This window comes from Cyanistes caeruleus, chromosome 5 (assembly GCF_971803275.1).
Source record: "Cyanistes caeruleus chromosome 5, bCyaCae1.hap1.1, whole genome shotgun sequence".
Taxonomy (NCBI): Eukaryota; Metazoa; Chordata; class Aves; order Passeriformes; family Paridae; genus Cyanistes; species Cyanistes caeruleus.
The window spans coordinates 38,676,280-38,687,802 of NC_141705.1; the positions used below are offsets into that span (position 1 = coordinate 38,676,280).

Here is an 11,523-nt window from a genome sequence, read left to right on the forward strand (position 1 = left end):
CAGCAGAGCTTTGCTTTGTTGAGAAAACCCCTGGCTGGAAGCCTCACTTACTCAGCTGGATTGACTCCTCTGTGGCTCAGGCTACTTGTGCTGCAGTGTCAGAGATATTCCTCTCTCCCTCCGTGCTGAGTACACACACTTCCACAATCACAGCCACATCCGGACCCTCCTCAACCCTGGAACAGTCTCATAAAGCTCAGCCTTTATTATCCCAAACTAAGGTTGATTGCTGTAGATAAAAACTTAAGTAAAAATATCCGATACAAGTTTATGATTTTGCCTAGCTTTTATGATTAACTTCTTTAAAAGCAAGATAACCTTTTATGACTTTAAAATATAATAGAATCCAGCAGAACTATCAAATTGATCTCACTTTTTGTTACCTTTTCCTTTATTGTTTGCTGTAAATCCAAAATCCAAATTCTTACTAAAAATTTTAAAAAAATTATTTAAGCATTCAAATCCTTAAAACAAACTGCTAAAAATTCAGAGTAATGACAAATTGGATAAATGTTCACATGCAAAGAAATATTTTTCGTTTAGTAATGCATTGCCATGTACGTTATATTGTGTCATGTAATAGGTGAAGAGATAATGGGAGTATTTGCTAAGTAATCAATAGCTTAGAAAATAAGAGTAAAATTTTGGGAATCTCAGGTTGACTTTCCACTGTAAAACAATAAAGTGATTTTCAGTTCAGTTACTTCAAAGCATGATGACTAGAAACCAATAATATCTTAGCAAGGCAGGAATCCCCTTATGAGTTATGACATAGAGATCCTGTTTGTACTGCTGTGAGGGTCAGAGTTGAAGGTGTCAGAGATAAGGACGAAAAAAAAATTTGGTCTTATGATACAATTATTTGGAGAAAAATCATATTCACATTTTAGCAATAATTCATCTGAGCAGACTGAAGCTTGCAGTGCAACTTAAAAGTGCAGTGTGGACCCTACTCTTCATTGATTAGGCCCATACAAAGTAAAATCTAGTTACACAGGAACAGAGGCCAACTGGATTACTTCTACTTTGTTCTAGAATGAGGAAAAATTAGTTGTGACCAATCATTGTAGCACTGGCTAAATTCATATCTAAAAGTAGGTGTTGAAATGGAAACAGTAATCACAGTGAGATACATGGAAAACAGATCAGATGCAAATTGAATCCTTGAAAGCTGGTATACCACTTTAATTTTAGTTATGATTTTAAAAGAATCCCTGACAATGAAAATAAACTAGATTATTTCAGAACTTTGTAAAAGAAAACAAGTCCTTCACAGAGAGTTTGCAGCTACTGTAGTAGGACATAGATCTGAGTGTCAAAGACAAATGCACTTTGCCATAATAAATCAGGAAACCTGTAATTAATGTGTTTGGTAATTTGCACTACTATTTCATACCCATAGATACCAAACACTAACTTACTCCTAGTGACTTTTTCTAGTTTTCTATTTAACAGTTGACTAAATGTCAGATATGTATATACAGATAACTGCTATTAATACTTCAAATGCTATAATGAGTGTAGAATATGGTGTACTGAAAGATCAAGATACATTTATACGACTCCCTTGCAAAACAGCTTTTAATGTGCTTGTACATTACATTTTCCCTAAAGTGCAAAAATGAATAGTAATCACGGGATTCAACACTTTGTTTCGTATTGGTAGTACAGAATGTGGATCCATGCCCTCAGACTTCTCAGGAAATTAGGTGTTTTGCTCTGTCTCTCCCAGAACAGTACCTCACAGGACAGTGACAGAAACCCATTCTCCAGGGCAACACAGTTTCCTCAGCTACAAGACCACCCTTTCTTTTCTTGACATCCCAAGTCATTTGAAACACATATCCCAACTTCCTCAACAAAACTGAGATGAGTCTTGCAAACAACAGACTCTTTCACTGTGTTGTGCTGATTCATTCCAAGCACTGTTCATCCTGCACACTGAATGAGGCATTCCTGTGGGAAAACAAAGGATGAGATCATGTAATTAAAGACTATCTCATAATGTACACAGGGTTTGAACTATAATGGCCTCAACAATCTTAATTCTATTTCTTAACTCTTGATTGATTAAGAGGTTTTTGTTTCCTAGATCAATAGTTATGAGCAAAGACATTTTAAAATAACCAAAAACTCCAAACAAAAAAAAAATAGCCATATGGAACCATACCAACTACTGCTTTATGGTATGCAAGGAGAATTACCAGTGGATCCAACTGGAGTGGAAAACAACAACACTGCTCCTTTTGTTGAACATTCTATTCTCAATCTGCCTATCCATTAATGTTTATATGTTTTCCAGAGATTATTCAATTTTAATGTAATTCTGGCAGATAATCCCACCTTCTGATTCCCACCAGATTGCAGGCTTGCTTACTCCAGAAGGATGCTGACGAGTCTCCTCATATTTCTCAGGCCTACCTGACAAACACAGAGACCCTACAGACCTCTTTCTCTGTCATTTCTCTTCTGAGTGCTCTATCAAGTCAGACACAGAATGGTCATTCTGTTCTAAAGGAAATCTAACTTTTTTAGGAATTCTAATTTAAAGACATTGAGTTGCTGAATCTCTCCCAAAATGGATGTCATTCTCCCCTCAGCACAATTCTCTGGTACATGTACATCCCATCTGGAAGGTGAAAGCCTGAAACTCAGGCATTCATTATTCTTTGGCCATTCCCAAGAGCTGGATCTTCTGCAAGCCTTGACAGCCATCCCACAGCAAGAGATTATTTTGAAAAAAACATCCCTCCTCCTTGAAATTCCAGGCCTGGAAAGCACTTTGCTTTGAAGCTGCAGAGAAACAGATTTCAGATGCTCACACCTCATGCTTTCTGTCTCAGCAGAGCAGCCTTCCAGCACTTAGTGCTTCTGGGCAGCAGCACTGGCAGCACTGATCTGCAGGAGCAGGAGCCCAGGGCAATCCCAGCACAGGCCTGGCAGAGTCCCACAGCACCCCAACACCATGGGCAGAAGAGGGCACTGGAAGCAGGGCCTGGCACAGTCCCACAGCACCCCAACACCATGGGCAGAAGAGGGCACTGGAAGCAGGGCCTGGCACAGTCCCACAGCACCCCAACACCATGGGCAGAAGAGGGCACTGGAAGCAGGGCCTGGCACAGTCCCACAGCACCCCAACACCATGGGCAGAAGAGGGCACTGGAAGCAGGGCCTGGCACAGTCCCACAGCACCCCAACATCATGGGCAGAAGAGGGCACTTGAAGCAGGGCCCATCCAGGCACTCCAGTAGGGAGCAGCTGGAGATGAGACTTGAGTTAAGGCTGCAGCAGGAAAACAGGAGGGATAGAGCTAAGCAACAGACTGCCTGCGGTGCAAGGGAAGGAGGGATGGACAGACAGACAGACAGATCGACCTAGAAGGGTCTGGAGTCTCAGGTCTGAGCTTTAATGGAGCCCCAGGGCCTGTAGGCAGAGTGTGTGTGGGTGGGGATCCCAGGTGGGGCTGCTCAAGGACCCTAATGCCTGCTAGTGCGCTCAGGGCATGAGGAATGCTATGTTCAGTGCTGGAGTTAAAAACTAGGAATAGAAGGGTCTTCAGAGCCTCAGCATGTTCAGTAGTTTGCAGCCTCAAGAGGAGGGTGTAAGATTCTATGAATAATTCCCATTTGTTGGTTTTTTTTCCCATATTCCTTTGGAGCTTTGTGGCTAATATCACTTATTTAAAGGATTTACTCTTCCTCTCTTTCTCTAGTTATATTTTGACTTCTATTGGCTTCATTTGTTTGAAGCCATATCCTTCCTTTCTCTGTTCTTTTTGTCTCCTTTGTTCATATTTTATGTTAGTTGAAATGTAAACTTCTGGGGACTGCAGTGCTGAACAAGTTCCTCAATTCTAGTTGAACTCATTAATGTTGGGAACGAGAGCCAATGGAGAATAAAGGATGTAAAACCTTTTGTTCCTCACTTCTGGAGGTTTTTCCATCTCATGTGCTTGGAACTCCACTTCTAAGAACCACTGCTAAGTTTTTCTAGGGTGAAGAGCAAGTGGTGAGTTGCACAGCAACACAATAAAGCAGTGTGGCACTGATGGTGAAAATTGTTCCATAATCAATTGAACCTTAGGGCATATTAGAGTGCTCTTTCATGAGTGTTGCCAGAGCACCTTTTTTTTTAAGATTTCACACCAGAAAGCACCATCCTATATTGGATAATTTCTGACACAAAAGGTAGCAGGTCATAGTTGTGTTCTGTTTCCTTTTCCATGTTTAGAAACAAAAAACTGCTGGAAGAGCAGACAGGAAAATCTCAGTGTGGAAGAGCTTCATTTGGTTTACTGATGCCACACAACCCTGGACTTCAGATGCTCTGAGCATCCAGAGCAGTACAGATACATTGTGAGAATCAAACAGTTACACAAAAAAATCTATGTTTACCTGTTACAACAAGAAATGGCACCCAGCAACACAGCTGATACACATCATCTCAGAGCAATGGGTACAGCACCGGGGTACTCTGCTGAGCTCACCCCTGCTGTCACTCGCTGCTCTCTCCCAGTACAGTCGCATGCAGACAGTCATGAACTAGTTCACTCACTCTCTGACCAAGCACTGCACAAGATTTTATTGTCCCAAAATTCTTTGGAGATTCAGAAGCTGACCCTCTCAACCTCTCTATGAAGCACATCCAAGCAGGATTTACAAGCTTAGACACGGTTCCCTGCTAACATGGTCTAAATGCTTTACAGACCACGGAGTGAACAAAGTGGTGTCATGACTTATGTGCTTGTACTTGGACAGCTAGCCAAGTGCTAGAAAATCCAACCTTAATTAAGTTGTTAAAACAAGCTGTTAGAGATGCAGGATTTGACTGCTTACATAAAATAAATTATGCTGGTTAGATAAGTATGCTTATCATAGCATTTTTACATATCTTCATTATTCCAGTGGACTGTTTCCAATCTAGTAACATATTTCTATATATTTTCAGTAAAGCCCAAGATACAGAGCAAAGCACTCTGGGCTTTCTAAGTGAGAAGATGATCAAAATTCATAAATATGCATTTAGTAATTCATTCAGTCAGTGCTAAATGAAACCCTTTATAAAGGCTTTTCAGAAACATTCAGCATGTGAGGTGCATTCATTAACGTGGTGTAGCAGATTTGGAGCAGCCAAGATTTGGCCTAGAGCAGGAATGATCAGCTTCCTCACTGCTGGTTTTACTAAAAGAGTCTTCTGATGATAAAAAGTCTAAAACATCTAAAGAGCTGCTGTTTTCCTGGTCCTCTTTCTGGTGCAGAGGCTGTTCTTGAGAGAATTTTGAAGTAACTAAACTATGATTCTAGTTAGAAAGCACTCACACAAACTCAAATTAAATACAATATTGAAACTATTCAAACATTTGATTACACACAAAGCAGAGGATATATTTTAGTAATGAATAAATCAGAACAAAATGGGGTAAAGGGCTCAGAAGAAAGTAAAATTCCCTTTTTAGTAGAAATTCCAGAGGAGGGCCACGAATATGATCAGAGGACTGGAGCACACACCTCTCCTGTGAAGAAAAGCTGAGAGATGGAGCTGCTTAGCCTGGAGAAGAAAAGGCTCTTGGAGATTTTGCGACAGATGGTGACTTTTACCAGGGCCTGCAGTGACAAGACAAGGGGCAAGAGTTTAAAACTGAAAGAAGTATATTTAGATTGGTTATAAGCATGAAATTTTTTACAGTGGAGATGGTGAGGCACTGGAGCAGGTTGCCCAAAGAAGTTCTGGATGCCTCACACCCAGAAGTGTCCAAGGCCAGGTTGGATGAGGTTTTGAGCAACCTGAGTAGTGCAAGGTGTCCCTGTCCATGGCAGGGGGCACTGAAACAAGATGGTCTTTAAAGGCCCTTCCTACCCCAACCATCCTGTGATTTTCAGATTTTACTCTCTCTATCTTTATGTACATGAGATTTTGTATTATGGTCATGCTTGTATATATATACTTTGATAATTATAAAAACATTTAATTCACCACTTCAACTCATCTTATGCTTTTAAATTAATTTTAAAATTTCTTTCATATTATAAATGCATTTTAAACGTATTAATTATAAGCTACTCATTCTGGGATCAGTCAATACTTAGCAAATTTTGAAATGTAACTCTGGGACATATACAGTTCACAACCGAGTTATAGGAAATTCTAGTATATACAAACAATAGATCAAATCGTGTCTCAGATAATGAAATAGAGTCTGCCAAATATTTTTTGCCTAAAATATAGCAATTGCTTTGTGTTCAGGTAGTGAGTTTGAATTGCTAAGAGAGCTTTAGCAAGACAATAAAAAGCAGGATTTAAACAAATCTTCACCAGTTTTCATGGTTGTGTTTTGATGCAAAATCCATGTTAGAATAAAAAATAAACAGCATTATATTCCATTTTACTTGACAAAAGGCAGTATCCTAGCAACTAGACATCAGAACTTTTCAGTGCAAACACCTCGACCCTTTACTGTGTCAAGCAATAAAAAGAGAATAATAAAATTCCAAACTTGCAATAAATCCTAGCATCAAACCTGAAAATAAAACGTCTCAATGATACATAATAGATTTGAGCTCATTTTTTTTCTGGCAGAAGTATATGCTGAGATAACTTCCATAATACAGTTCTGTGATTGGTAAGGCCAGAGAGTTTTGCATTTTTTCCCTTTTAGGACTCCAACTGTGAGTCTCTAAAACCTTATATATAAGGTTCCTTCTGATGACTTTTATTTAATATCCAGCAACTGTATTTTTCTGGACTTGTTCCTCCTATTTAATGTGAGCTGTCAAAAGCCTTGGTTGTGGTCCTCCCCTTTGCTCCACCCTAAAATAACACAAACTGTCGTTAATACATGAGGATACTTGATAAGTATCAGGGAGTACAGATCCCTGGAACATCTAAAGAAAGTGCCAGAAGTGGGGCACATGTCACAAACCAATAAACTACAAAGCCATTTTATAAAGCCAGCTGTACAATAGAAGTACATTCATTTAATGTCTCTTCCATGCTTTCAAAGCACTTACTGATTTAATCAAATGAAATCCTATCTCTACCTTTATCATGTACTACTAATGCCTGTTTCTAGAAGACCATCAAAATTGCTGTTAGCTCTGAAATACTTTTTTTGGGTATTGTACAATATGTACTCATTCTGCTCTTATTTCTGGTTTTATTCTGTTTCCATAAGAGAGGAAAAAAGTTAAGTGATTTGGATAAAGAGGCTGACACCAGGATGCATTTCATCTGCACAGTAATCCATAGCAGCCAGAGCTCACAAGGAAAACGTGGATTGAGATTTTTTTCCTCTTTGGTTTGAGTAGGGGTGAAGACTTGAATGTGCTGACCATCCTCTCCAGCAAACAACAGGCTGAAATGTATTTCCAGTAAATTCAAAACTGCTCACTGACCCATTGTATAAAACAGAATAGGACAGAGGAAGTTAGCTATAAACATTGGTGCCTTTGCATGAGAAGGGCACACAGATTGAGGGGGAGGGCAGGCTGAGGGAGAGAATCTGGGAAGGCCAAAGCCCAGCTCTGACAGTATTTGTGTCAGGCACGTCTTGCAAATGACAATCAGAAGGAACTGAGGGTTCAGCTTCTAGGTAGGTTTCCAGCTCAAATATCACAGGGTTTGCCAGCCAGATCCCCTCAGTTGGGCCTTCTGCTCTACATGCTGGGACGTGGGCAGAGGTTAGCCGGGGAGAAGGCTCAGCAGCACGTCCGGAAATGGCTCTGGCTGGATCTGAGAGCCAAAGGTTACTCGCTGCTCACGTGCTCGGTCACACTGACTTGGAAAAAGGCCCCTCTCTCCCAGTAGGATACTGCAACCATCAGGTTATCAGGCAGTTTCCATTCCTCTGCACACAGCTACTCCACTGTGATTTAGAAAGCACCACATTTACAACAAGAGAATATACTACATAAAATTAATGACCTAGGCAAAATTGATAAAGAAGATCAAGAAAGTGTATGTATTTGGCAATGACTAATGCAAAAATAAAATGTTTACTAGTGGAGGTAATTGAAAGGCTTATTCTGTGCACTGCTGCTTTCTGTCTGGAAAGAAGAATGAGATACTCCGTCCTTATGGAAGAATGAACTTTTTCAGAGTGGACTAGTTACTACAGAATATGTAGAAAAACCTTATGCTATCTAGAGTTAAATATGTTTAAATTCCACATAGGACTCCCAGAAGAGAATCTGAGAGGATTTCAGCTGATTGTTTTTATTTTCTGAGACTTTTTAATAACTTGAGTCAACGTCAGAAAACTGGAGCAGTACCAATATTCCTTTGCTGTTATTCCAAAGGTCATGCAAGATGAGCTAGGGAACAGAAGGACAAATGGTCTGACGTCAATCCAAACACACAGAACTGAAACAGATAAGATGCTTCATTTTTATAAGGTATTATTCATACTATAACACAGCTATGGAATCATTCCCTCCATCAGCCCGATATCTTCCCAGGAGATGTCCATTTCAAAATGCCTGGCAACCCCAGGCTTAAGGCAATTGCTTGGAAAGTGGGAAAACTTTCTTCTTACCAGGCTGAGGGAGGAATCTGGGCTCTTTTCGTGTACCCCAAGTAGGCATGCTAGCACTCAGACATACAGGAGAACCACCTCTTTCTTGAGCATCTCAAGCCAGCTTTCTTATGTGTGTAGTCAAAAGAATTTGGATGTTTCAGAAAATTTCATTATAACTGAAAATATTTGCCATATATATGATATATTAAAATTATCCAATTTATGAGTTTGGATATAAGAATAATAACTGTAATACCTATTTCAGAAAATCCTTCCCTAAAATTGATCAGCAAAGGTTCTTGCAATCACTATGTGTTTTCTTATTTAAAATAATTTCTAAGAAAATTTTAATATGAAAATTTCCAAGTCCTTCCACATCCAAACTGTGCAGTCGATCTGCCCATCTCACCTTCGGGCAGCTGTAATATTGTTTAGTTACAGCATATCCTGCTTCCACACTCACCAGCCATGGAAGAGAGTATAAATAAATCCATTTATGAGCATGTCTGCAAATGTGTGCACACACAGGTGTACTACTTCCCAGCACATCTTCCCTCTGCTACCTTATTCTTTGCCTTCCTTAGCTGTACTTGTACTAAAGACAGGAAATGTAAGTACAGGTGCTTGGCAATCTAATTTAAGTAACTGTTTTTTTCTTGAATTACACAAATTACATTACAGCTTTTCAACCTTATGTTAAAGTATCACTATACTACTGAAATATATTGCAAATTTATTTATTGCTATTTATTTCATTCATGAAGTTCCATACTGGCAGAGCACGTAGCAGAAGTGATCCAGGCTCAAAACCTAATTATGGAAAATGTTTTGAATATTGAAAAGTACTTAAATATTTTTAAGTAATCTAAAGTAATTCTATCTATGTTTTTTATCTTGTTAATTTTTAAAAAACCACTTAATTACCCTGAAAAAAATAAAACACAAATTTCCCTGAAAGAAAAAGTCCCAGTAGCACTAATAGTTGTGTCATCTTAAAATAAACTACATTTAACACTGATCAGTAATTAATGTTATAGAGGTGAAACTGTCCAGAGGTCCAGATCTACAGAGTTTGCATAAATTCTATATAGAGTTATGTCACAAGTCCAAAACTTGGGCTTCAGCTTATGAGAGAAGCTAGGTATTTAAATGAATTTTCATAAGCCTCTAGGCTCTCAATTTGCCTTGAAATCAAAGAAACTTAGGGACATATCTAAATTTTGAGTATATTCAACCCTTTGTTGGATTTATTAATACACAAGGGCCATATATTTATAAGAACTTAAATAAGTTAGAATTCTAAATCCCGTGACTTTAAACCCAGATGGGAATCAAAACATTTATGGGTTTTTTTAACTTCTGAAAGGTCTTTCTATTCAATGTAATTTCTGATTACAAGAACAGATCCTGCTGTTGGACTATAAGGTCATTGGTCCTTTATTTCAATTTATGCCTTTTAACTGTAAGGATCTGAACCTTTTCTTCTAGTGGAAACAAAACCTTTGTGTAAATTTGTGAACCTGAATACTATTACAATCACCAAACTATTATACCTTATTTATGATTAGAACCAGTAGAAATAATAAAAAGTTCCTTTATTTAAAACACACCTGGAAAAGTAATTCCAAGAGCTTTTTATTGTCTTGTTAAAGTAATGGTTTTCAGCCACTCTGTACATATGAAACCTAGAAAATAGACAGAATTTCTTAATGAAAAATGCAGCATAAGGAAAGCAGATTGCTACCTATGCATGTACAATGTGAGGTTTTGAATCTCCCATTTTAGGTCTCTCCTCAGCAATGTTGTCTCCCTGCCTCCTGAAAGAAAAGCTCTCTAGTGCCACTAGAGAACAATGCCAAACAACTTCACTTTCCCTGCCTTGTAAGCGGAGCTGTCACTTCCCTCGGGGTGTAATTGTGAAGTCATTCCACCCTAAAGCAAAGCTATACCTGCAGACAGCTCCCACCACTGACAACTGGAACAGTGGCGGTGGCTTTTGGCTTCTGGTCCCTCTAGGAGCTATGCCATTGGTACCTGGCAGCCTCCTTGGATCAAAGCATAATAAGAACTATCTCCAAGAAAAAAGAATTTTAAAACAGCCCAGCACCTACTCCTATCATTCCCTATGTCTTACAATTCCCCAGAAGTGGGGGAAACACTGCAATTGCTTTATGTTGCATCCCCTGGGTTCTACATCCATATCTCACATCTGCCTCGTCAGCAAGAACAGCAGACTAATAATTCCTATTTGCATCCCTCTATCCTCACTGTCTCTTCCCCTCTCTCCAGGGAGCCCATTTAATAGTGCAGAGCTCCTTTGATCTCTGTATTCCCAGCTTGAACAAAACAGCTGTGTAACTTTGCAACTGCATCTCCTGTTCCTCCAAGAACTCATCCACATCATTTTCCTGCCTCTTTTCTGAACATGTCTAGTCAGAAAAGATCAATATGCAAGACAGAAACACTTATAAGCTCATATACCATTACCACTTCCCCCCTTGATCAATCCCAGAAGCAAAAGTCATGAAACTCTGAGACAGCACAGTAGAGAGAACCAGTTGTTACAAACTCAGCTTCACTTTATATTAATGAGGCTTTCTGGCTTTGTTAACCTTGGCTATAAAAGAACATTGTTGTAAAATAGCCTCTGAAACATCCAGCCAGAGCCAACGCTTTGCACCTGTGTGCAAAATCTTTATCACTTATATTATCTTTATCATTTATATTTATGCATATATTTCATAAAGACATGTCTGTGCACACAATGATAAAGGTGAAAATACAACAAGAAAGCAGGGTCTTTGGCATAGTGAACCCTCATATGACTTGAAAAAGTCAGCAGGTGGTAGCTCTATATGACTGACATCTCTGATCATCTGTTTAAAATGTCTTTGGTAGGGAAGGATAAGAAAGAAAATACTTGATGGGTAAAGTGTCCTGCATTTATTTATTTGTTATTTGGAAGAAAAGTAACAGAAGTAAAGAGCTTGTCTTCTGACCAACAGGGTGAA

At 39.0% G+C, this 11,523-nt stretch overlaps 1 long non-coding RNA gene across 1 annotated transcript; it reads right to left on the reverse strand.

The window, feature by feature from the left end:
• Positions 1-363: 363 nt before the first annotated feature.
• On the reverse strand, positions 364-3,442 carry LOC147653054 (uncharacterized). Its single transcript, XR_015287444.1, has 2 exons — positions 2,825-3,442; positions 364-1,956 (listed from the first exon to the last, which is right to left on the reverse strand). It is a non-coding gene; the product is annotated as an uncharacterized LOC147653054 (long non-coding RNA).
• Between the last annotated feature and the right edge of the window lie 8,081 nt (positions 3,443-11,523).